The sequence below is a fragment of the Lygodium microphyllum genome, chromosome 27 (genome assembly GCF_053477565.2).
Source record: "Lygodium microphyllum isolate KBCC chromosome 27, Lygodium_microphyllum_v1.1.10, whole genome shotgun sequence".
Lineage (NCBI taxonomy): Eukaryota > Viridiplantae > Streptophyta > Polypodiopsida > Schizaeales > Lygodiaceae > Lygodium > Lygodium microphyllum.
Genome location: NC_141161.1, coordinates 8,589,510 through 8,613,152, shown reverse-complemented (window position 1 = coordinate 8,613,152; position 23,643 = coordinate 8,589,510).

The window sequence follows — 23,643 nt, the reverse complement described above, 5'->3', positions numbered from 1 at the left end:
TTACTTACTTTTCATTGTATGGAATGAGAAGAAGCTCCAAAGATTCAAAGTTAATTGAATTGAACCAATGGTCAAAAGCACTTGCATCAAGCTCACTCCTCATATCGTATGAGATGGACGGATCAAGAACCTTAATATTTTGTTATATATCGAAGGGGAGCTCATGCATTACACACCTAGCAAAGAAATGGAGAAAGTAAGCATCAACATGAAAGTCTATTGCTATAAGAATATGGTGGGTTTAAACAAATTTTGGAAACTATACCTCATCCCAACAAGAAGAATCAAGTCATTTACTTCTCTCACTTTATTTTTGAGAATTTGGACACAATCAGTCTAAAAATATCATATAAGATCTCTTGTTAATATCAGCAAGTAAAAAGTAAGAAACATTGAAGCCCTTAGGGTCAGTCCTTTCAAGAAGGGTAGATAATTCCTCTTCAAAAGATGGGAGATTTTCAGCTTCCTTTTCTTCTTTCTTCTTTCTTTTAAACTCCCTCCATTTATCTCCTTGCTATAGTGTGGCCTTTTCCTCTTTCTCATATTGTCTTGTGTCATTTTCATGTGTAACATCTTCAACCTTCAGACGAGTATCATTTTTCTTCTTTCTATATGGAGGCACATTTAAAATATTGAATGCCTTAACATTATAAAGAGGGACTGGATCAAGGACCTTTGAAAACTTGTATCTCAATCTCCTAAGAATAATCATGTCTTTATCCATAAGCGTAAGCCTATGTGCATGAGCTGCACAGATATAAGAATCTTGGAAAAAATCAATAAAAAAATCCTATGTAGCTTCTTGAATACAATTGAGACTTGCCCTAGTCCATCTAAAACTATGTAGACTATGCTTGTCATAGACTTCTCTGACAAGCCTCTGAAAAGACAGCTTTGGAATTGCATTATTCAGAGCCTTCATTGCACTTCTAATCTCCTTAAGGCACCTCACATGTTGTGAGAACATTTTTATTGGCTTTTATTTCCTTGAAAGTTTGGAAGGCTTGGAGGACAGATGTATCTTTGAAGCAAGACCTCTAGGATCAACTTTGTGCTTCCTTGCAGTGGACTTAGCTCTAGCCATCTAGAACATCCAAAAAAATAAATAATATAAAAAATTTAGGAAAGATCTCCTAATCTCTCATATCAATATATCTTCAATCACAAAGCAGCAGGCAAACAATAATCACAAAGTCTAAATACAATCTCAACAAAATGGTACGAAGATGTATGAAACACGAGTAGGCCTTGAAGATAGAGAGAACTCAACATCATATCACGTTTCACACGGCACAAGGGGAACAATACAGGCTCAAAATGGATGAAATGCGATATGGCCTTACTCGAAAAAAAGAACATAACACCATTCACATTTTATATGCCACATGACAAACATGGCAATCCTAGTCGTGTTCAACTCATCTGCCATTGCACATCATATTTACTACATAGTCAAAATTTATCCTTAACTCAAGCTAACATGAGATATTGTTTGGCTATGCACTTTTACCCATTAGTAAAAAATGAAACAATCTTCATTCGTGAAGGTGAGTTGGATCTTTTGCTTGGTATGGAATTTACAATTTTGTTGATTGAGAAGCAACGGTATAGTGTTAAGGAAGTGGAGTAGTTCATGAAGTCAGTCCCCACTTTTAGAGAAAGGTATTCATGCCCTAGAGTTGTCCATTAAGACATTCTAATGATCCTACCTATCATGTATATGGCTATTCAAGAGGCATGACATTAATGAAGAATGAAGAATTCTATTGTCATTGCATTTAGAGTCATTGGAACATCCTTGCCTCTCATTGTCTTGAATCTCTCCTCCATTACAACTCAAACCCTAGCCTGCATAGCCATAGCCAATTATGGGATCTACCTCCCTATTCTCGTTCACAGCTCTTAATAGGCATATCCATAGCCATTTAGGGGATCTACCTCCCTCTTCTCATTCATAGCTTTCAATAGGCACATTCTATGCTTTCAATTTACTACATAGTCAAATTTTATCCTTCAAAGTTCTATAACCTGCTTCAAGTTAAACGCATGAAACATGAGTATGGCTTTAATGGACAAAAGAAACCTAGCACCCACGTTATACTAGAAACTTGTAGGCCTTAGTCGTATGAAATGCAAGGAGGCATCATGTGGACAAGAGAAACCTAGCACCCATCTCGTTTCATACGTTTGGCATTTTTGGGGATGATTTAGTAGGACTGTTAAAGTGATTCAGAACTTATTCATAGTTTAGAAAAAAACTTACATTCTTGAGTACTGAATGTATATGTTGTCGATGAAACCTTCTTTGGTATCCTTGCACGGAAGAATAATTGTGTACTGTGATCAAATTAGCGTTGTGTTGGTGTGGTTGAGCATAGAGAAGGTTTTGTCTTTGAAAAGACTCTTTTGCGATTCAAAAATTGGGTTTATAACGATGTTGATTTACACATGTGGCTGCTGTAATGCGTAGTTAATTTCACACGTGCGATTGAAGACTATTTTGCTTAGGAAGTTGTGCCATGTCACTTAATTTTTCGGTATGATAGTGCTTTTATTGCTCCAATTTTTAAGTTTTTTTCTTTTTCTTTTTCATTTAAAGCGGATGTCCTCCAAATTAGTGCAATGTACTTATTTATCAAATGTGCGGTGACCATTGGCATATATATATATGAACACTTAGGTTCGGATCTTTGTTACTATTTCTCTCACATATCTTGCCTTTTCTTCGACCAACTTTTTATCTTGTAAGCATCACAAGCCAAACCAAGCATATGCTTACAAGAAACCATTTATTCTCAGGAGCAAGGCCTGCAAATATCAGGTATCACACTTTTCGTAATATTTTTCTTTGTAATCTTGAGTTTTGAGGCATTGAAGATGTCAGTTGGTTTAAAAGGAGAAAGATACATCAGGGACTTAGAAATTTTGTATTGGTTTTACTTTGGTTTTCTAGTAATATTGGTCAAGTAAACATGTAAAACGATGGGGTTTTGATGATCTTGAGGCATTGGTTTGCTCAAAATTTTTGAATGTATATAACACAAATTCGTCAAGTTTTTTTATAAGTTACATGTGAAACACAATTTTGTGAATTGTGAGGCAGTCTAAATCATTATTTTCGTGTTTCATGAGACGAAAATGTTAAACAAAGTTTAATCGATGAGACTTGGAATTCTCTACTACATCATTTTCGTCTGGTAAACATGTAAAATGATGGGGTTTTGATGTTCTTGAGGCTTTGTTTTGTTTAAATTTTTCGAATCTATAAAATACGAATTCGGCAAGTTTTTTTATAAGTGACGTGTGAAATGCGATTTTGTGAGCTGTGAGATAGTCTAAATCATTGTTTTCGTGTTTCATGAGTCGAAAATGTTAAACAAAGTTTGATCGATGAGACTTGGAATTGCATGCTTTCTCTGCTGCATAAAGTTTTAATTCATTTCTTTCATTTTGTATTTCATTAATTTTCTTAGCAATCTTTCTTTAGTCAACTGCATATGAGAAAATGTGGATTTGTATATTATGACCCTTATTTTTGTTTTCTGGATTTTCTTTTGTGAGTAATTAGGATGACTAAAAGGAAGTTTTCATTAGAGGGAATGGAGGAGGAGGATTTGGAGGTCACCTGTGATGAAAGGCTGTATGATTTTCTTCATGCAACTGGAAATTCATCTAGATTTATTTACATCAGAGATATGCTCAATGTTTCCTTTGATTTTTTACAAGAGCTTTTGAATAATCTTGAAGATAAACCGAAGGATTTTAAGGTGTTTTATGATAGACATATGGAAGGACTAGAGATTAAGGGATTTGTCCATTATAATGATGTAATAGAAGCTTCTGATGTGCTAGAATAACTTTGCAAACAAGGTTTAGCCTTATTGATGAAGAATTCAAGAAGTGGAAATCAGATTGCTCTTTCCATTAGAATCAACAACAATGTCTTCTTGTACATAAGGATGTTGGATTTCTTGTATATCTTCAATATATGGATAGTTATTCTTTATATACAATACAAGAGAAGAATATGGAGGATATTGCATGCAAAGACAAAGAAGTTGAAGAGAAGGGTGAAATGTTTCAAGATGATATTGAGAACCAATTAGTGCAGGGATTTGATGTTTCTTTGTTTAAAAGTGAGAACATTACAAAAGTGGAAGAAAAGGAGATAGAGTTGAGTGCAAAGATTGAAACATGTCCTCTTGAATGTGTCCCAACATTTCCCAATTATCTCATCAACAAAAAGAGATCTGTATTGCTAAATAATATTCAACACCTTTTTGATCTTAGAGGAAGATTACTACTTGGCAAGCCTTGCTACATGGGGTCAAAATGATAAGAATTTTATAGGCTATAAAGAGTAATTTCTAGCAACTCTTGATGTTGAGGGAGAGAATTTTCAAGACAGTTCTGTAGCCTTGCATTCTTGTATTAATCATGAAAAGGGGGAGATACATTCAGAGGAAGAGTACTTACAAATTCAACAGAGACTTGGTATTGATAACATGGGATATGAAGAGAAACTGAAGTCTCCATTAGAGGAGAAACCAAAAAGTTCAATAAATCTATATGATGATAGTCTTCTTGAAGAAGATGAAAACCCTAAGGTATGAAAGATAATTCTAAGATATCCATTGTGATTTATATAAGAGTATGTTTTGCATTATACACAAATATTTTTGGATATTTATCTACTAACATCTTATACTATTGTGGTTTATTGTGCAGATAGAAATTGAAGATGTAGACAAATTTCTTGGAAGAGCCGAGGGCTCAAGGCCATTGAAGCTTGGCAAAAGTCAAGGCCTTGGTCATTATATTGGAAGCTTAAATAATCAAACAATTGCAATTTATCATAGCAGGTTGCCAAGCTCTCCAAGCTTACCAATAATGGCTTTGAAATCTATCTCCAAGGTGATTAGATTCCAAGCTTTCAATAGAGGTTTAGACAAGATAATTGTGGTGGAGAAGGAAGAAGCTGTAAGAGTGTTTGGCTTCATGTCTGGATACAATGGATCTAGGGCAAGATACTTTGGAGTTCTTGCCTCTTATTTGCTCTTTATCTGTAGTGCTACTAGATGCACTCAAAGATGTAGAGGTACTCCTTAGTCTCCCAGACCAAGGACTACCAGATGATGTCTCTGGTCCACTAAGAGTTCGTGATTCTTGCCTTTCAGCCTGCACGTGAGTGTCATGATCATCATCAACATCGAATGCATCACCACTAGATGCATACCAACTGCTCATTTCATCAAAGATGACATCCCTGCTCACTCTGAACTTACATGTGACAGGGTTGTAACAGCGATACTCTTTCTGCTCTAAAGAGTATCCAATAAAGACACACTTTTCAGCCTTTGGATCCAATTTCTTCCGCAACTCATCTGGCACATGAACATACGCAATGCAGTCAAATACTTTCAAGTGTGAAACATCAGGCTTTTTACTTGTAAAACATTCTTCGGGGGTCATACCATGAACTGCAACTATGGGAGTTCTGTTCATAATATAAACAGCAGTATGAACAGCCTTAGACCAAAAATGCTTAGGCATATTCTTTTCAGCCATCAAGGCGCGTGCAACTTCTGCAATATGCCTGTTTTTCCTTTCTGCAACCCCATTTTGCTGTGGGGTATACCTGCATGTGAACTGTCTCTTTATCCCATGAGACCTCAGAAAATCACTGAACTCATTGGAGAGGTACTCTCCCCCTCCATCTGACCTCAAGCACTTTACTTTCAAGCATGTTTCTCTTTCAACTGCAGCCTTGAAAGTTCTAAAGTGCTCAAAAGCTTCACTCTTTTCCTTCATAAAATATACCCACAGCTTCCTAGAACAATCATCAATGAATGTGACAAAGTATGAACTGCCTCCAAGAGATACATTTTGTGTAGGCCCCCAAATGTCTGTATGCACAACATCAAGGATATTTCTGCTTACATCTCTATCATGTGAAAAGGGTTGTCTTGCCTGCTTACCAAACTGACATGCTTCACATACCTTCTGAAATTCTGCAACTTTAAATGTAGGCAAACCTGTAACCAACCCTTTGGACTGCATTAATTTCAGCCTTTGTACATTTGCATGTCCAATGCGTTTGTGCCAAATTTCAATGTCTGCAACAACACCTTTTCCTTTGGCATACATAGCAGCATTCATAGTAGGAATTCCAGCATCTAGAGTGAACATACGTCCAACTCTACTTCCCTTTGCTACCAACCTGCACTTGTCATTGAAGTCTTCTACAAAGCAGCCCTTTGCATTAAATCTGACTTGCAGCCCTTGCTCTACCATTTGACCGACTAACACCAAGTTCTTTGTAATAGATGGCACATGCAATACATCTGAAAGACTCTTTGTCTTACCATCATGCAAGGACAAGGGAACTTTTCCAATGTGTGAAATTGGGTGGCATGAGTCATCACCCGTCTGTACATAACCTACATTCTACAAATCCTGCATCTCTCCAAACCATTTTGCATGGCTGGTCATATGATTGGATGCACCTGAATCAACATACCAAACATCTTCATGGGTTCCCTTTCCTGTAACAGCATTCAGCATATGCTGCATAACGAACAAACGTTCATTTTTGTCTTCATTCTGTCGTGAAGACGATGCATAGTTTCCTTGCTGCAACTTACCACTGCGGATATCATCTTTCTTAGCATAACATTGGGCTACAATATGACCTGTTTTGCCACAGTAGTGGCACACAATACCAGAGTTGTTAGAACCTCTGTTCTGCCATCCACCTCTTCCTCTAAAGCTCCCCCTGCCTCTAAAGTTACCACGACCTCCTGAAACCTGTATATCGCCAAATTGCTGATTCAATCTATTTTGCTGGTTGTCACTACCACGTCCTGTACCACGGCCTCTTGAAGAGAACCTACCACGTCCCCTTCCAGAACTGGAGTAGAAAGCTTGGACCTGTTCACCACTTCTTTCAGATGTCTCACTCTGCATGTTGATCTCTTCAGTGATCATAAGGGAGACCAATTCATCGAAATCTAGAAATGGCTTTCTGACATATACGGAAGTTACAAAAGACTTCCAAGCCTTTTCATTGTTAAGTCCACCCAAGGTAGACGACACCAAATCATCATCATCGGGCATTGCATCAATCGCTGCCAATGCATCTGCAATGCTTCTTACCTTCAGTGCATACTCATTGATAGACATCTTCCCTTTCTTTAATGTATTCAACTCTTGCTTGAGTTGAATATTTCGTGCCTTTGTATTTACAGAAAACATACTTTCAAGTATGGTCTAGGCTGCATATGAATTCTCTGCATTTCTAATGTGTCCCAGCATATTATTGTCAATTACTGCAGACAACCAATACATGACCTTTTTATCCTTTGCATTCCATTCTTTCCGTGCCTTTGTCTCTTCTGCAGTTGGAGGATCACTCATCTCCGGCTCCTTTTCTTCACCTGAAACGAACTCGTAGAGGCCTTTTCCAATAAGGAAATTCGTGACACGGAACTTCCATGAAGGGTAGTTGTTCTTGTCGAGCTTCTCAATGATGGGGCTTCCACTGTTCTCTGCCATTATCACAAAATTAATACCAAACAGCAAGCAAATCTTCTGCAACCCTTGACCTGTAGTGCACAGCAATATACCAGACAGTCTTTTTCACTGTTTGCTCAACAATACATGCAATCTGCAACCAGTTTGCAGATAAACCTTGTGTTTACTCACTGGTAAACACCTTTGAGCTTACAGATCTGAAATCTGTAACCTGCGCACCCACGTTCGGTCAATACAGTCGAAGTCACAGCGTACCCTGAAACTGCTGTCTGCAACCTTGCGACTCTAAAACAGGCCCTGAAATGGCCTCAGATGCCCAAAATAACTGCGGGAAAGCCCTAAAGGGCTCATGTGCAGAATACACAGCGCTCTTCGCGCACACCAAATCTCACTGCAATCTGAGATTTTTGCTCTTCCCTGCTTCCGGTGCCTCCACAGGCACTATCCAAGAGAAAGAGTTGAAGGATGGGAGAGCTTCTTACCCGTGGCTTGCTTGCTCGAACCTTGCTTCTTCTCCTTTGCTTCAACCTTCGAAATTAGCCTCTCTCAATAGTGCGGCTCTGATACCATGTCAAGAATCGCGTGGTGGAGGGGGTTGCTCAAGATGCTGCGCCGAACACACACAGAATGCACAAGGAGAAGCTCACTCAAGAGACAAGAAGAGAGATGGAGGCCAAAACGTTTTCTTGCTGGTTTCTTCTTCTTCTTCCACACACTTTACAATGTACTCAAAGTATAGATAAGATACAACATAAAAGGAAAGTGGCCTACTAAGTCAAACAATGCATAACCGACTACACTAGTCGACTGGCGCTATAACTATGCCAGCTGTAAATAGGTGTAACAACCTGAATATAATAAGTAATGAGTCAGTGGCCATGTGAGAGTCATAATGACCATCGACGTGCTAAGTGTAGACGTGTGGACCCATCTAACCAGGCGGTCCATCATCCATGTCCACATGTGTTGAGCTTGCCATCTCAACAATAAGTTCAACTGGCATATAGCCACTCACTGTATTGTGAGTAGTCTGGTCAGCCCATAATGCAAAAGGTAGCATTTTAGGCCATTCTTTGATCTTTTCTCTACAAGACTTTGCTAGGGCTTTGAGAATAGATTGATGTCCTCTCTCACTCTTTCCATTGCCTTCAAGATTGTAGGCTAATGTAAAAGCCAACTTGATACCCAATTGAGTAAAGAAGTTGCGTGCCTCATTGGCATCCAATTCTCCTCTATCTGCAATTACCTTGCCAACACAGCCATATATGCAAAATACTTCTTCAAGAAAAAAGTGACAAAAAAAAACAGCTTGAGTGGTCTTGGTTATTAAAGCTTTATCTTCAACTTGATTGGTTAGATCTTCTCTTGCAAGAATTAAATATCGCATATTCCATGTCCTTGTAGGCATGGTTACAAGATCAATAACCCATCTATAATGTATAAACAAGGGATAAGTTTGTTGTAACCCATCTCGATGCTTGACCATAGAATACATCTGACACACATAATAGGTTTCAATAAAATGTGCTATGTCCTCATACATGTTTTGCCACCAATATTTTTCTTTGACTTTACTAAAGGTTCCCCATATGCCTCTATGGCCAGCCCACAAGCTTTCATGAAATTCCTTCATTACTTGTTATTGCAATATTTTATTATCTAAAACTCGGACACGCACTCCTTTCTTCTTCTTTGTGTGCTTCCATAGATGCCCTTCTTTAAGAAAAAAGCCATAAGCTTTCCTCTTAATATGCTTGAACTCTTCATTAGTCCAAGACTCCTCCTTCTTCATTGTGCTCAAATATTGGATGATCTTCTTCAAGGAAATGAACTAGAACTTGAGCAATGCAATGACCATGCTAGCTTCTAGTTGACCACCCTTCTTCCATAGATAAATCTTTGCTCTTTGTTGTTATATGTTGCTTTAAAGCAATACTTTTTCCTGTTCTTTTTTGTACTTAATGCTATACCATTAAAAAGATTAGCTTCAGCTGCAATATTCAGCTTTGGGTTTGTATATGTAGCAACTGAAAAGTTACTTTCAGTAGCCATGGAATGAAATTCAGCAAGTATAGATTCTTTAGCTTCATCTTCTTCCATAAGCTCTTCTTCATTGTCATATCTTGCACATGATAGTGTGTTAGCAACTAGGTTCGCCTTTCTTGCAATATGCTTTAATTCAAGGTTGAGAGATTTAATATATGAAATCCATCTTAGCATAGCAATGTTGGGTGTAGAGAAGTTGGCAATCATGTCAAGAGTGGAAGACAATCAGTTTCTACCACTACAGAAGCACTTATAAAGTATTCACGATCACACTTTAATGCTGTTATAACTCCCCACAATTCCCTTTTTATTTGTGCATACCTTCTTTGATGTTCATTGAGAACCTTTGCTCCAAAATGAATTGCATACCTGTTACCTTCAAGGTCTTCTTGGCCAATAGCCCATCCTATCCCAATAGGACTTGTATCCATAGTAAGGATGATGCGTTGACCATTTGAATAATCAGCCCTTTTGAGAGGGGGCTAAATTAACAACTTCTTTAGTTTTCATACAGTGAGAGTATGCTCTTTTTCCCAATAGAATCTTTGGCCTTTTCTTAATAATTGATAGAGATTTTCAGCTACATGAGAAAAATGTGGTATCCATATGATATAGAATACACATGCGCCAAGAAATCTTCTCACCTCTGAGATATTTGTGCATTTTTCTTGCATTCTGCTAATGGCATCTATCTTGATTGGTGAAGGTTTACATCCATAGGGGCCACACAGATGTCCGACCACTAGGACTTCTTCTACTCCAAAAATCGACTTAGCTTCAGAAAGGGTAAGATGTACCTCTTCTAGCCTTGTCAAAATCTTGTTACAAGCATGAATATGTTTAACCACAAATGTCCTGCAGCCATCTTTGTCAAGCTCCTCATTCTTTTCATTGACTTTACATCCCTTGATAAGTACATCATCAAGAAATGAAAGAGTAAGTTGTGGAATAAAGTCCCCTAAGACTTTGTGCATGGCATTCATCATATGAGCCATGGAGTTTGTTGCACCTTGTGGTAGAGCGAACATGCGGACCAATCCAAGAGGTTTCTTCATTGTGGTAATGTCTCAGCTCTCTAATGAAAGCTAAAATTTTTCATATCTTGAATATAGGCCGCCCATAGAATAAATTGCTCTACCTGCAAAAGCTTCAGCAAACTTGTCAACAATTGGACCCAAACCAACATTTCAGATTGTGACACAATTAACAAGCTATAGATCTTGGATGAATCATAAAGATCCATTTTTCTTGGGTACGGTAAACCATCGATTTGAGTAATATGTTGAAGAAGCTTCTAAAATCTTCATTTTGATCATTTCATTTAGAAGTTCCAGTAATTTGGGCAAATGCACCCTTGGAACAGGAATAGGCTTGAGGTTCCAAGGCACATGTGGAACCGTAAAAATGACCATAGGAGCCACAATATTTGGATCCACATAGCCTATTTCACTTGGTTGAAATGCAAAAGCTTTTCCATGTTTCATTAGAATTTGCATAAAGGAGTGTTTTTCAGTCGATGAAAGGAAAGAAATTTCACCTATTTTGAGCCCTTTTATACTTTTAGGTGTGAACTTGTGACCAATGTTGAAAGAATCATGAAGACTTGGCTGATTTGTTGCCCTATCAGCTAGCCCTTCTCTTTTAGGGGGCAGTGGGACTACCACAGGCTTGACTTTCTTATCCACTGTCTTGTATTTTGTCTCCACTTGCGCTTCAGCCTTGTTGAGTAAACCAATGCCTTCCTACTCAACAAATTATTGAATTGTTTGATAGAAATCCAATGTACATACTTCTATGGACTGATTTTTAGCTTGATTTTCTATATGATCAGCTGCATATATTTTGGCCAATGTGTTAGTAGTAATCAATCCAAAAAATTGCCCGAAATATCTTCATTTTCAACCATCATATCATAAGTTTTCAGCACCCTTTTTACATGACATAAATATTTTCTTTAAGCTTTAGTCATGGCTAGAAGATACTTATAATAGCCCATACTATTGGCTATACATACACACATATTTTCTAGAGACACAGTTTCTGTAGCATAAGGAGGTTCAATATTTTTACATGACACACTGCCATAGCCTCATTTTATAGCAGTGTAGCCCGAAAACCCTTGAATTCTCAGGTATTAGAAGGCACAAGATAATCACGCATGGTCGATCTCTGATTTGATGATGGTTAACACACACAGTAAGAAATTGGACAACTCGTTCATTCTCCTTGCTTTGGATTTGAGCATATGAAGAACCATCATCAAGACCTTTTGTTTCCAAACGGGCTTCAGAAATGTAAGGTTGCCCAAGAATGATAGGGTAACTACAAGAGTCTTGAAAAAAAAAAGTGAAATTTGTCTTTTATGTCTCCAATAGTTACCTACACATTAGGACATGCAGCATATAACTCTCCAGAAGAGTTGTTTGCAGCTCTCATTTTCCAACCTGGATCAACATCTATGGGCCATTCACCACTTTCATAGAGACACCTTGCCATGATGTTTATCTCCGATCCATGGTCTAAGAGTGCAATACATGGTGTTTCTTTTTCTCCAATTTTGACAATTGTCTCCGTTGTTGCTCTTGCCCAATACATACGGGAGTAGTGACTGCTTGGAATGAACCGAGTCTCTCCTTCTCATGCATGTGCTGTAGACAGCCTTCTTTTTGAGAGGTGGGTTGCCCAACTCGTTTGGACCAGCCAATAATTACATTTTCAGCTTTCACTTCTTTAATTTTTGCATTCATGCTTTCTTTATCTCCAACTTCAATTGTTGTAATTAATTCTTTAACTATTTCAAGATGAATTCCTTGTGAAGTCAGCTTCTCTTCATCTTGCACAAAAACTCGAAGAACTTGCAAAAAAGCATGCACTGTTTCTTCATCTTCATCACCAACATATTGTCTTTTCGTTTTAATTACGTTAATAATTACATCATGGAATTCATGTTTGGCAATTTCCAGAATTTTTTCTAAGGCGAATTCAATTTTGCTTCCTAGAATTCGTTCTTCTAGGACTCGTTTGAGATCGATTGCAGATTCTATGTCAGACTGCAATTTGTAGCCTGGCTACTTGCCTTTCTTCTTTCCTTCGATCTTCTTTGTTTGTGGCACATCTTCCATCTCTTGATCTGGGGTTAGTATTTTCAACAAGCTTTGGTTGTTTAGGCGTTCTTCTAGTTACCCGTTTCGGAGGGCCAAAAGAGGAAGGCCCTGATTCATCTTCTCTTCTTCTCTTTTCTTCAATCAAGACTTCTTTATGATTGACGTCAGCCAAATGTGCAAAGGCGGAAAAAGAACCTACCAGTTCTTTCCAACCAGTAATTCCTCAAATGCACTGACTGGCATTAGCCAAATCTTCTTTAGCTACTTTACCACGTTTCATTTGATCTAGTGCATGCATCCATACTTTAGATTGTACATTCGCTTTACATGCTTTCAAATTTGATTTAGTTGGTTCAATTTGTAGCCCATAAGTAGTTGCATCAATTGCTGCGTAGGCATTCTTTATAGCTAAATCTTCTAATCTTTTTTTCATTCCACCATTGCCAAAATTTGGCTCCAGTGGAAGACCAGTTTCAGCTGCATGAATTTTTTCATCTTTCCAAAAGACGAGCTTCTGTGCTTCAACCTCACGCAAGGAAGAACACTCCCTCTTGTCATGTTGTTGGCTATCACACCAAATATAGCCCCTCTTAAAGTCTTCTCTCATGGGTCTTTGAGTTGATGATCGTTCTCGTTCTTCAACTTTGACATCCAACTTCTCCACCTTGGAACTAATTTCTGTAAGATTCAGATGAAGGCTATGCATGCTTTTAATGAATTCATCCATGACATTATTTTTAGAAGGAACAAAAGAAGAAAGAGTTAATTGATTAGTCAAAGGAATAGGGGATTTTGAAAGTGGAACAAGCTCCATCAATGGAGTTGTGGAAGCTGAAGTAGAGCCCAATATTAGTCTCGTCCGCTCTCTTTGAGCAATCATGTTAACTACATCAGTAACATCTGTCCATGTAGTCTTGACTCTTGATTCGGAGGTAGCGTCTTCTAGGTGATCAATAAGTTTCTCTTGGAGAGTGGGATCTATAGCCATAAGGAATAATTCAATATTCTGACCTTCCATAATTTATTGGTCTTCAGCATCAAGTTGTCCAAATTTACTTACAAACTCATGGTATAAAGCTGTTGCAGCTAAACCTTTGTTGGATTTCTCAACCCAATTAGTGAAACTTTTCTTCGTTATTAGGCCAGAGTCTTCTAAGAAGAATTCTTCACGTAGGGCTTTTTTGAATGCAGCCCACAATCCGCATCTTGATGAAAAAGACCATGGATTCTTCCTTGAAGACCATGCTTGGCTAGTCTGGCAAAATAGTGACTCCATGCATGTTGCGGTATACCAAAGAAGAGTATTTTTGTAATATTTCTGTTGAAAAATATTACTAGCCCGTGTGAGACTCAAGCAAATGACAATTCTGGCATTGAAGTTACCGATGGTACACGACGTATCATGACTCTCCACTGGCCAAACGAGACCAAGGTTTAAAAACCTGCATATCTACATGTGAACCTCCTCTTCAGAGGAGGTTAAAAGAATAATGTGGGGATAAAAATTAAAATTCTTTTTATATTATATGACCCCTTCTTTTCCCCCCAGCCGAAGGCCGTGCTGGAGGAGAGGGAGTGAGGTGAGGATGTGTAAGCACCATTGCTGGAGGTTGTGGGGGGAATATGGCCATGCAATAGGCCCTGTGGGGGAGAGAGGTCTCCTCTCCCTTGTCCTATATAAACCCCCTCTATGGGGTGGAGGAGGAGAGGAGTCAGAGGCTGACAGACTGTGAGAGAGAGAGGAGAGCTACGTCGCTCCAAGTTGCACCGTGAGGAGGGAGGAGTTGCCGCAGAAAAGCCGTCGTCTAGATTTGCTGCCGCCTGAAGTTTGTGGCCGCCATCAAGCTCCCATCCTCTTCCCTCCACGCCACGTTCGTAGCCCAGAAGCTTCCAAGAAGCTTCTTGGAAGCTTCTAAGGGGGCTCTCCAAGTCGCCCTTGCCGTGGATTCACACTAGCCAGTTTTAAACCCCTTTTTTTTTCCCACTGAATCTCCTTAAGTCCACTTTACCCCCCCGGTTTTCTTTTAAACCCCTTCCCGTGGATTCCCCACACAAGTCCATATTAACCCAGGTTTTTAAAACCCCTTTTCCATTGCGATTCCCACAAGCACATTTCACCCCCGGGTTTCCCTTAAACCCCCTTCCCATTGCGACTCCCATAAGTCCCTTTAGATTCTCAATAAGCCATCCCGGCTTTGAAGCAAAGGAGAAGTTTATAAATCCCCATTTTCGCAAAGCTATAAAAACCTTCCTAGCCAGAATTTCAAGAGAAGAATCTCCCAAGCCTTCGTTTCCACAAGGCTTTTGCAAGAACCCACTCACGAATCCCTCTTTTCGAAAAGAAAGAAGGCCCAAAGCTCCGAACCCTAAGGCCTTCCAAAGCACAATTCCGCAAGTCGGTACTTCAGTCAAGGAGTTGTACCTCAAAGGGATTCGCGCATACAAGGGAGAACAGGCCAAGGCAAGAAGGTCGAATTCACGATGGCCCCTAAAAAGGCACAAGGTGCAACCGCAGGAGGATGATCTCCTAACATTCATGTGTACATTTCACCGAACCCACAAGTCTAGGTTTTCTTCCTAATTTTGGTTTACGTCGAAATATTACCATTGTGCATGGATAATTTATGGAATTAGGATGCACTTTTACGATTGAAATACATTGGCTCTTTTAAAGGAAATAACGCACAAATGAATATTGGTCAATTGCATTTTTTTAAAGGGAATGAACGAAAGATGTTTATGCATTTTTAGCAAGTGGCTTCTGTGCATTGCAAAAGTAACGAATCTAGAACAACAATGATTATCATTACAAAGTCGGAATTATTGTAGTACACCTTCGACTATGCATGGAAAGATTAAATCGCATGTCTCATTATTAGACGAATCTTTCTTAGTAATGATTCATTAAAGAAGATTGCTAACAACCGTAGGAATTTGCAAGGCATGGAAATGATTCTAGGGCTGCATGAAGTAGGTTAAACTCTAGTCGATTGGCATAAATCTCAATCAACTACGTAAGTAGTTAGGAAAGGTTATGTAATGCTCATTCAACGTACGAATATTTCATTTAGAAATGAAGTTAGGGAAAGGCTGCATGGTTCGTTTTAACATAAAACCCTAAAAGCTTAGTGGCATGAATCTTGAATGCATGTTCTAGAAGGATCAATAGAAGTTATGCCGTAACTTAACATACACTTTGATCTTAACCAAGAAAGTTAGGGGTTGTAAATCTAATCATACGTAGAGGCAAAAAATCATGTGCTTACGAAAATAGTATCGTAATGCAACCAATTTTCCCCTCTTTGATCAAGACAATATCTTTAGAAATAGTTCGTCCTTGTCGTAAGACAAGTAAATTGGCTTACCAAAATACCTAATCCGCAAAGGATTCTCTTAGGATGGTTAAATCGATACAAAGTTCTAGGTAGGGTTTAGCACATTAAGAACTTGGCCTAGACGCACTTATTACCAAGATGAAACTCTCATATCCCTATAGTCCTGCCCATATTCACGGAATGTAGGGGCAATAGGACGTACTTGCAAGAAACAACTTAGGGTTTCTACCCTAAGGATCGCTTGTTAAAAGGATGAAACTCGGATTCAGTGGAACCCTAGGACCGATGATGTTGGCCTAGCGCAATCGGAAGTGGATTGGATATGAAGACACCCTAACCCAGTTTCCTATCTGATCATGATTCCGATGGACTGCTACGACGTGTCCTGAAGGGAATAGGTGGACACGTTACAGTTGGTATCAGAGCAAACCAACAAAGGATTGTTTTTAAGAAATCTTAATAGGAAGAAGTAAAGCAAATGTTGTTATTCAGAACATTTCCTTACTTTCGATGCTGTCTTGTAGAATTATGAAGCATGGAACAGGTTCTTAGTGTTCCGAGTCATGTTTATGACCGCGATGCATTCCCCAGATTATCGACAAAGGGTTGATATGATGAGCATCCAAGATCGTATTTATAATCCATCGCCTTTGTACATGGAACGAAGATGGACGGGTGACTCAGAAATCTACTATATAGCTGCCCATCCGTGTACATACCTTCAAACCAACCTAAAGAGGATCAAGTGGTTGGAAGACCTGAAGATCGTGAAGCTGTTCATTTTTGTGGAGGCTCATGTAAACTCAACTTTACATATTCAAGGTTGGAGGGTTGAACTGAACTCATATGTATATAAGGAAGTGACCCGTGTAATCCCCGCCGATAGGATCAAGGTGTTGGGGCGCTATGAGAAGAATGGGTTCCAAAGGAAAGGATACCCTAATCTTCCAATGACTTACCAATTCCTGAAGATCCATGACCCGAAACCATACTATTATCCAGTTCTTGTAAATAAATGTAATACAATATTATTCTCCCCAAACTAAATGTAACAGTTGTCAAGATTGTGGGAGAGAAGGAAGGAGTCTCGCTTGAAGCTTTCTTGCTTGCACAATGGGGGAAGACACACAAGGGTGGAGGCTGAAAACAGTTTTCCTCTTCTTAGTTGTGTAAGCCAAAAGAACTCTTGTACAAAGAAATAGAAGAACCCTATATATGGGTCTCAAACCAAACTCAACTAACTAAGGTGGCATACTAACTGAGCCACGAACTAGAGTAGATAAGGATAGCTATCATGTAGCTATTATTCATGGGCGGTGTACCAACCGCGTCTGCAACTGACAAGTCGGTGACATAAATACACAACGGTCACCCTGGCGTATCACGAGTGGAGCTCGATATCTCAACACTCCCCCTCGAGCTCAATCCCAATTCCTGCACACCAAGCAGGTCTCTGAACTTGCGCAGCTTCTCTGGGCCCAATGCCTTCGTGAATATGTCAGCTACCTGATCCTCTGTGCTGACATAAACTAGATCAATAAGACCTAGTAAAACCCTCTCTCACACATAGTGATAATGCACCTCAATGTGCTTTGTTCTAGCATGATAGACTGGGTTATTTGCAAAGTGTATACTACTCATGTTGTCACAATAAATGACAACTGGCCCATCTGTAGACTGATGCATATCATAAAGTAGCTTATGCAACCAAGCTACCTCACATGCAGCCATTGCTGCACCCCTGTACTCAGCCTCTGTGCTCGACAAGGCAACTGTAGGCTGTTTCTTGCTGCTCCAAGTGACTGCAGCACTCCCAAAAGAGAACACATATCCACTGGTAGATCGTCTATCAGAAATACTACCAGCCCAATCAGCATCAGTGTATCCATGCAACTGTATCTGAACCCCAGTCTCATAAAATAGTCCATACTGCAATGTGGACTTCACATACCTGAGTATACGTCTAGCCGCATCCAAATGTGGTTTCCTTGGAGCCTGCATAAACTGACTTACCAATCCAACAGCATAGCTCAAATCTGGCCTGGTAATAGTCATATAAATCAAACTTCCTACTATGCGTCTGTACATAGTAGGGTCTTCTAGAAGCTCACCTGCATCTGTGCTCAGCTTCACATTTTGCTCCAAAGGAACTGAAATAGGCTTACAGCCTGTCATCCCATATTTGGACAGCATGTCCAATCCATACTGCCTCTGCAAGAGCTGTATCCCACTTGGTGATCTAATCACCTCAATGCCCAAGAAATAACGCAGCTCTCCCAAATCCTTCATCTCAAACTTCTGCTTCAATAGCATTTTCACATGAAGGATATCTTCATCACTGTCACCTGTCATAATCAAATCATCAACATAAATGACAAGTAGCATAATACCTTTCTCTGTTTTTCTCACATAAAGTGAGAAATTTGCCTTGGAAATCTGAAAGCCAATAGTGACAAGATACTGTCCTATCTTGTCAGACCATGCTCTAGGTGCTTGCTTCAAGCCATACAAGGCTTTCTTCAACCTGCAAACAAACTCAGGATGAACAGCATGCACATAACCTGGTGGCTGCTCCATATAGACCTCTTCTTGCAAATCACCATGCAAGAAGGCATTCTTTACATCCATCTGATGTAAAGACCATCCCTTTGATGCAGCCATAGCAATGACTGCTCTTACGATTGCCATCCTTGCAACCGGACTGAATGTTTCTTCATAGTCAATGCCATATGTTTGTGCATACCCCTTGACTACTAATCTTGCCTTGTATCTATTCACAGAACCATCTGCATTGTGCTTCACCTTATAAACCCACTTACAGCCAATTGCATTCTTACCTTTAGGCAAAGGTACCAATTCCAATGTAGCATTTGCTTCCAAGGCATCCATTTCTTCATCCATGGCTTTCTCCCATTTTTCTTTTCCCATGGCTTGCTCAAAAGAAGTGGGTTCTGGTTCCTGTATCACCTTGACCATATATGCATAGTGAATGGCTGTAAATCCATCATATTTCAGCCTATCCACAGGATACCTAACTCTGGTAGACCTGCGCAAAGTGGGTTCACTCCCAGGTGCTCTCAAAACATCCCTGGTCTTCCTTACTCCAGGTGTAACAATAAAGGGGATACCCAACTCATCATCAATGCTCTGTTCTGAGCCACTGGATTCACCATCCACATAAGAGTGACCTGCATTCACATCAAACATGGGCTGATCAACCTTCTCTTTTCCTTTTCGTGATACCTGCATACCACTATCTGCATTACTTTGAGAAGATTCTCCTGATCTCAATCTGCCTGTCCATGGCGAAGAATGTGAACCATTGCTAGAGGACGCTCCAGGTCCACTAATATTTTGTGACTGCTGCTGTGAATTCTGTGCAGCATTACCATTTTGTGCATCTACATTATCAATCACATTTACTGGTTTATACCAGCTACTCATCTCATCAAAAACAACATCTCTGCTCACTGTAAACTTACGAGTAGAAGGGTTATAGCATCTATACCCTTTTTGCTGCAGAGAGTAACCAATAAAGATGCACTTCTCAGCTTTTGGATCCAACTTGGATCTCAACTCATCTGGCACATGTACATAGGCAATGCAACAAAAAATTTTCAGATGAGAAATATCTGGTTTCCTACCAGTATACCTCTCCTCTGGAGTCATTCCATGTATTGCTGCAGTGGGAGTCCTGTTCATTATGTAGACTGCTGTAGCAACTGCTTCAGCCCAATAAAAATCTGGCAGGTCTTTTTCATTGAGCATGGCACGAGACACCTCTCCAATATGTCTGTTTTTTCTTTCTGCAATTCCATTTTGCTGTGGGGTATGTCTGCATGAATATTGCTGCTTTATGCCATGCTCCTGCAAGAAACTTGCAAACTCATTTGAGAGGTACTCTCCCCCTCCATCTGACCTTAGGCATTTTACTTGCAGGCCTGTTTCTTTTTCAACCATAGCTTTAAGAGTTTTGAAATGCCCAAAAACTTCACTTTTCTTTTTCATAAAATACACCCAAACTTTTCTGCTATAGTCATCAATAAAACTGACAAAATAATGGCAGCCTCCAAGAGATGCAGCTTTAGTAGTCCACACATCAGAGTGGATTAATTCCAATGGCTTCTTGCTCTCTTGAACATGTCTAGGAAATGGTTTCCTTGCCTGTTTTCCAAACTGACAGGCTTCACATACCTTATGCATTTCTGCAACCTTGAATCTAGGCAATCCTGCAACAATATTTTGGGCCTGCATTGATTTAAGTCGCTGTACATTAACATGACCAATGCGTTTATGCCAGATATCAATATCTGCAACTACACCGGTCCCATGTGCAAACATTGCTGCACTCAATTCAGACATGTCTGCATCCAACGTAAACATTATGCCCTTCTTCTTTCCTTTTGCTATCAAGCGACCTTTATTTTTCATATCCTCAACAAAGCATCCATGAGGATTAAATCTGACCTGCAAGCCCTGCTCAACCATTTGACCGACAGAAACCAGATTCTTGGTGATATTCGGGACATGAAATACATCGGACAGGTATTTCTTTTTCCCATCCTGCATAGACAAGGGAATTTTTCCAATCTGCACAATAGGATGTGCAGTATCATCACCAGTCTCCACAAATCCTGGTTTTTCCATTTTCCTTGCATCCTCCATCCATTCTGCATGACCTGTCATGTGGTTTGATGCACCTGAGTCAACACACCATACATCATTGCTTTCTTCTGCACTTGTCACAGAATTGTTCATGTGCTGCACCATGAACAAATGCTCATTTCTGTCATCACCCTGTCTGCTAGAAGATGCATAATTCCCTTGTTGCAGTTTTCCATTCATGATGTCATTCTGCTTTTTATAGCAGTCTTTAGCCATATGACCCATTTTACCACAGTAGTAGCATTCAACATTACTGTTTGCATTTTGACCTCTTTGCCATCCACCACGACCTCTTTGGCTCCCCCTGCCTCTAGAGTTACCACGTCCTCCTCCATAGGACTGGTTTTCTTGAGTTTGCTGCATATTCTGATTTCTACCACGGCCTCCAAATCGGCCTCCTCTACCTCTGCCTCTACCTCTTCCAGCATTTGAGTAGAAGACAGCTTCTTTTGAAGTTCCTCCTGAAGAAGATGCACCACCATTTCTCTGCTCCTCAGAAATTAGAAGAGCAATCAACTCCTCAAAATCAGGAAATCTTTCACGAACTGAAATGGATGTCCGAAACTGTGCATAATCCTTTCCTAGACCATTCAAGGTCACGGAAACTAAATCATCATCTTCCACTGGCGACCCAATGGAAGCAAGTGCATCTGCAATCTTCTTCACCTTCATGTGGTAGTCATTGATGCTCATATTTTCTCTTTGCACATTGTGCAACTCTTGCTTGAGCTGCATTTTCCTGGCTTGTGTATTTGTGCTATACATCTTTGACAGAGTATCCCATGCCTCCTTTGGCGTACTTGCATCTTGAATATGCACAATCATAGAGTCTGAAATGCTGATAGACAGCCAATACATAACTTTCCTGGCTCTCTCATGCCATGCTTTAAATGCCTGCATTTGCTGTTGATTGGGAACATCAGGAAGAACTGGTTCTTCTTCATTTCCTGCAACAAATTCCCAATATCCTTTTCCCATAAGGAAATTCGTCATTCTAAACTTCCATGCTTGGAAGTTGTTCTTGTCAAGCTTTTCAGTGACAATCTGTGAGAGAGAATCAGATGTCATTACAGAATACTGCAAAAAATTCTGTCACTGCAAAAAACACAGCTTCACCCTCACAAGGGCAAATCTGCAAAACTGGCGAAAGTGGTATTTGACCACACAGTCACTTCCTAGTGACGCTTTTGCATCAACAGGCAACAGGGATGATTCTGTAACTCCCAATGTCTCTGCACACAAGCATACGATGCAATCTCTGTGGTAACTTTTCACCGACCTGTAGAACAGTGGTCGCACAGCATAAAACAGGGCCTTTTCCTGAGTGCGTGCAGAAAACTTTCGCCTCCAAAACAGGCCCCGAAATGGCCTCAAATCAAAAAAACAGGGTCGCCGAGAGCTAAACCTCTTTCCCGCAGCATATACTGCCCTCTTGCTTCACCGCGAAGGGCGTCTCAACCTGAGACAATGCACTCCTGCACTTTCCGGCTGTGCTACCTGCAGAGATCTGCTCCCAAAACAGAAAATGAAAGCAACACTGCTCCTCTTACCAGAACACCGCGAGCTTGGCTTGCTTTCTTGAGCTCCTTACCACGAACAAGGCTCTGATACCATGTCAAGATTGTGGAAGAGAAGGAAGGAGTCTCGCTTGAAGCTTTCTTGCTTGCACAATGGGGGAAGACACACAAGGGTGGAGGCTGAAAACAGTTTTCCTCTTCTTAGTTGTGTAAGCCAAAAGAACTCTTGTACAAAGAAATAGAAGAACCCTATATATGGGTCTCAAACCAAACTCAACTAACTAAGGTGGCATACTAACTGAGCCACGAACTAGAGTAGATAAGGATAGCTATCATGTAGCTATTATTCATGGGCGGTGTACCAACCGCGTCTGCAACTGACAAGTCGGTGACATAAATACACAACGGTCACCCTGGCGTATCACGAGTGGAGCTCGATATCTCAACAACAGTTGCTCTCCAAAAGGGCTATGTCCATATAAATGTAATAAGACTTCTTTTTATCAATGTCTGTCTTGTCCATGAGAATTGATAAAAAGTTAAGTGTCTAGGATTCTTGGTTGATAGCTGAATTGGGTATGAAATATAAATCATAACGATTAGCGAGTTATAACGTTAAGAATCCTTTATTCAAGCAGAACCCCAGGTATAGATTCCCAGTTCGCCTCCTACATCAAGTATGACCGTGATCTAGGAGAAGAAGTTTCTTCTCAAGTAGATTAAGCCGCCTGAATTTGATGGGAAAGATAGGACTGTCCAAGCGGATGCTGAAATTTGGAAATTTGGTTAGAGTCCATGGAGGATTTCTTTGAAGGAGCCGGTACTGCACCCCCCAACCAGGCTATGCTCGCCAAGCTGAAGCACATCGACAAAGCTAGGCTTTCGTGGAAGCAATGGTGTAGAGATCAAGGGATCCCGGAAGGATCCGTTACCTGGGAAAAGCTGAAGAAAGCTGTGCAAGGAAGATACTTACCACCTACATATCGCACACAGAAAATGAATGAGTTCTACGAGCTAAAACAACTCGGACTCACTCTTGACGCATATTGCTCAAAATTCATCTCACTTCGTAAGTATGCGCCACAGATGGACATGACACAACACGTGTCAAAATTTTGTGCTGGTTTAAACCCACCAAGTGAATACCCATCTCGAATCAATGCGCCCAACAGATCTACAGGACGTACTCATTCGAGCTGTGCCTATAATTCAGGAGGTACAAGCTAGTCCAAGAAGTAACAAAACTTGGTCCTATAATGACCCGAACAGAGAAACATATAGGCCTCAAATGAAGAGAGTTCAAGGTGAATCGGAAACAAAGAAAGAAAGCAAGGACTAATAATTCCAATAGCTTTGTCCCTACCCAAAGCAATGGTCAAAACCTCCATTGTTTCCACTGCAACGAGCCCGGTCATTTCAAGAGGCAATGTCCCAAGCTTGGCG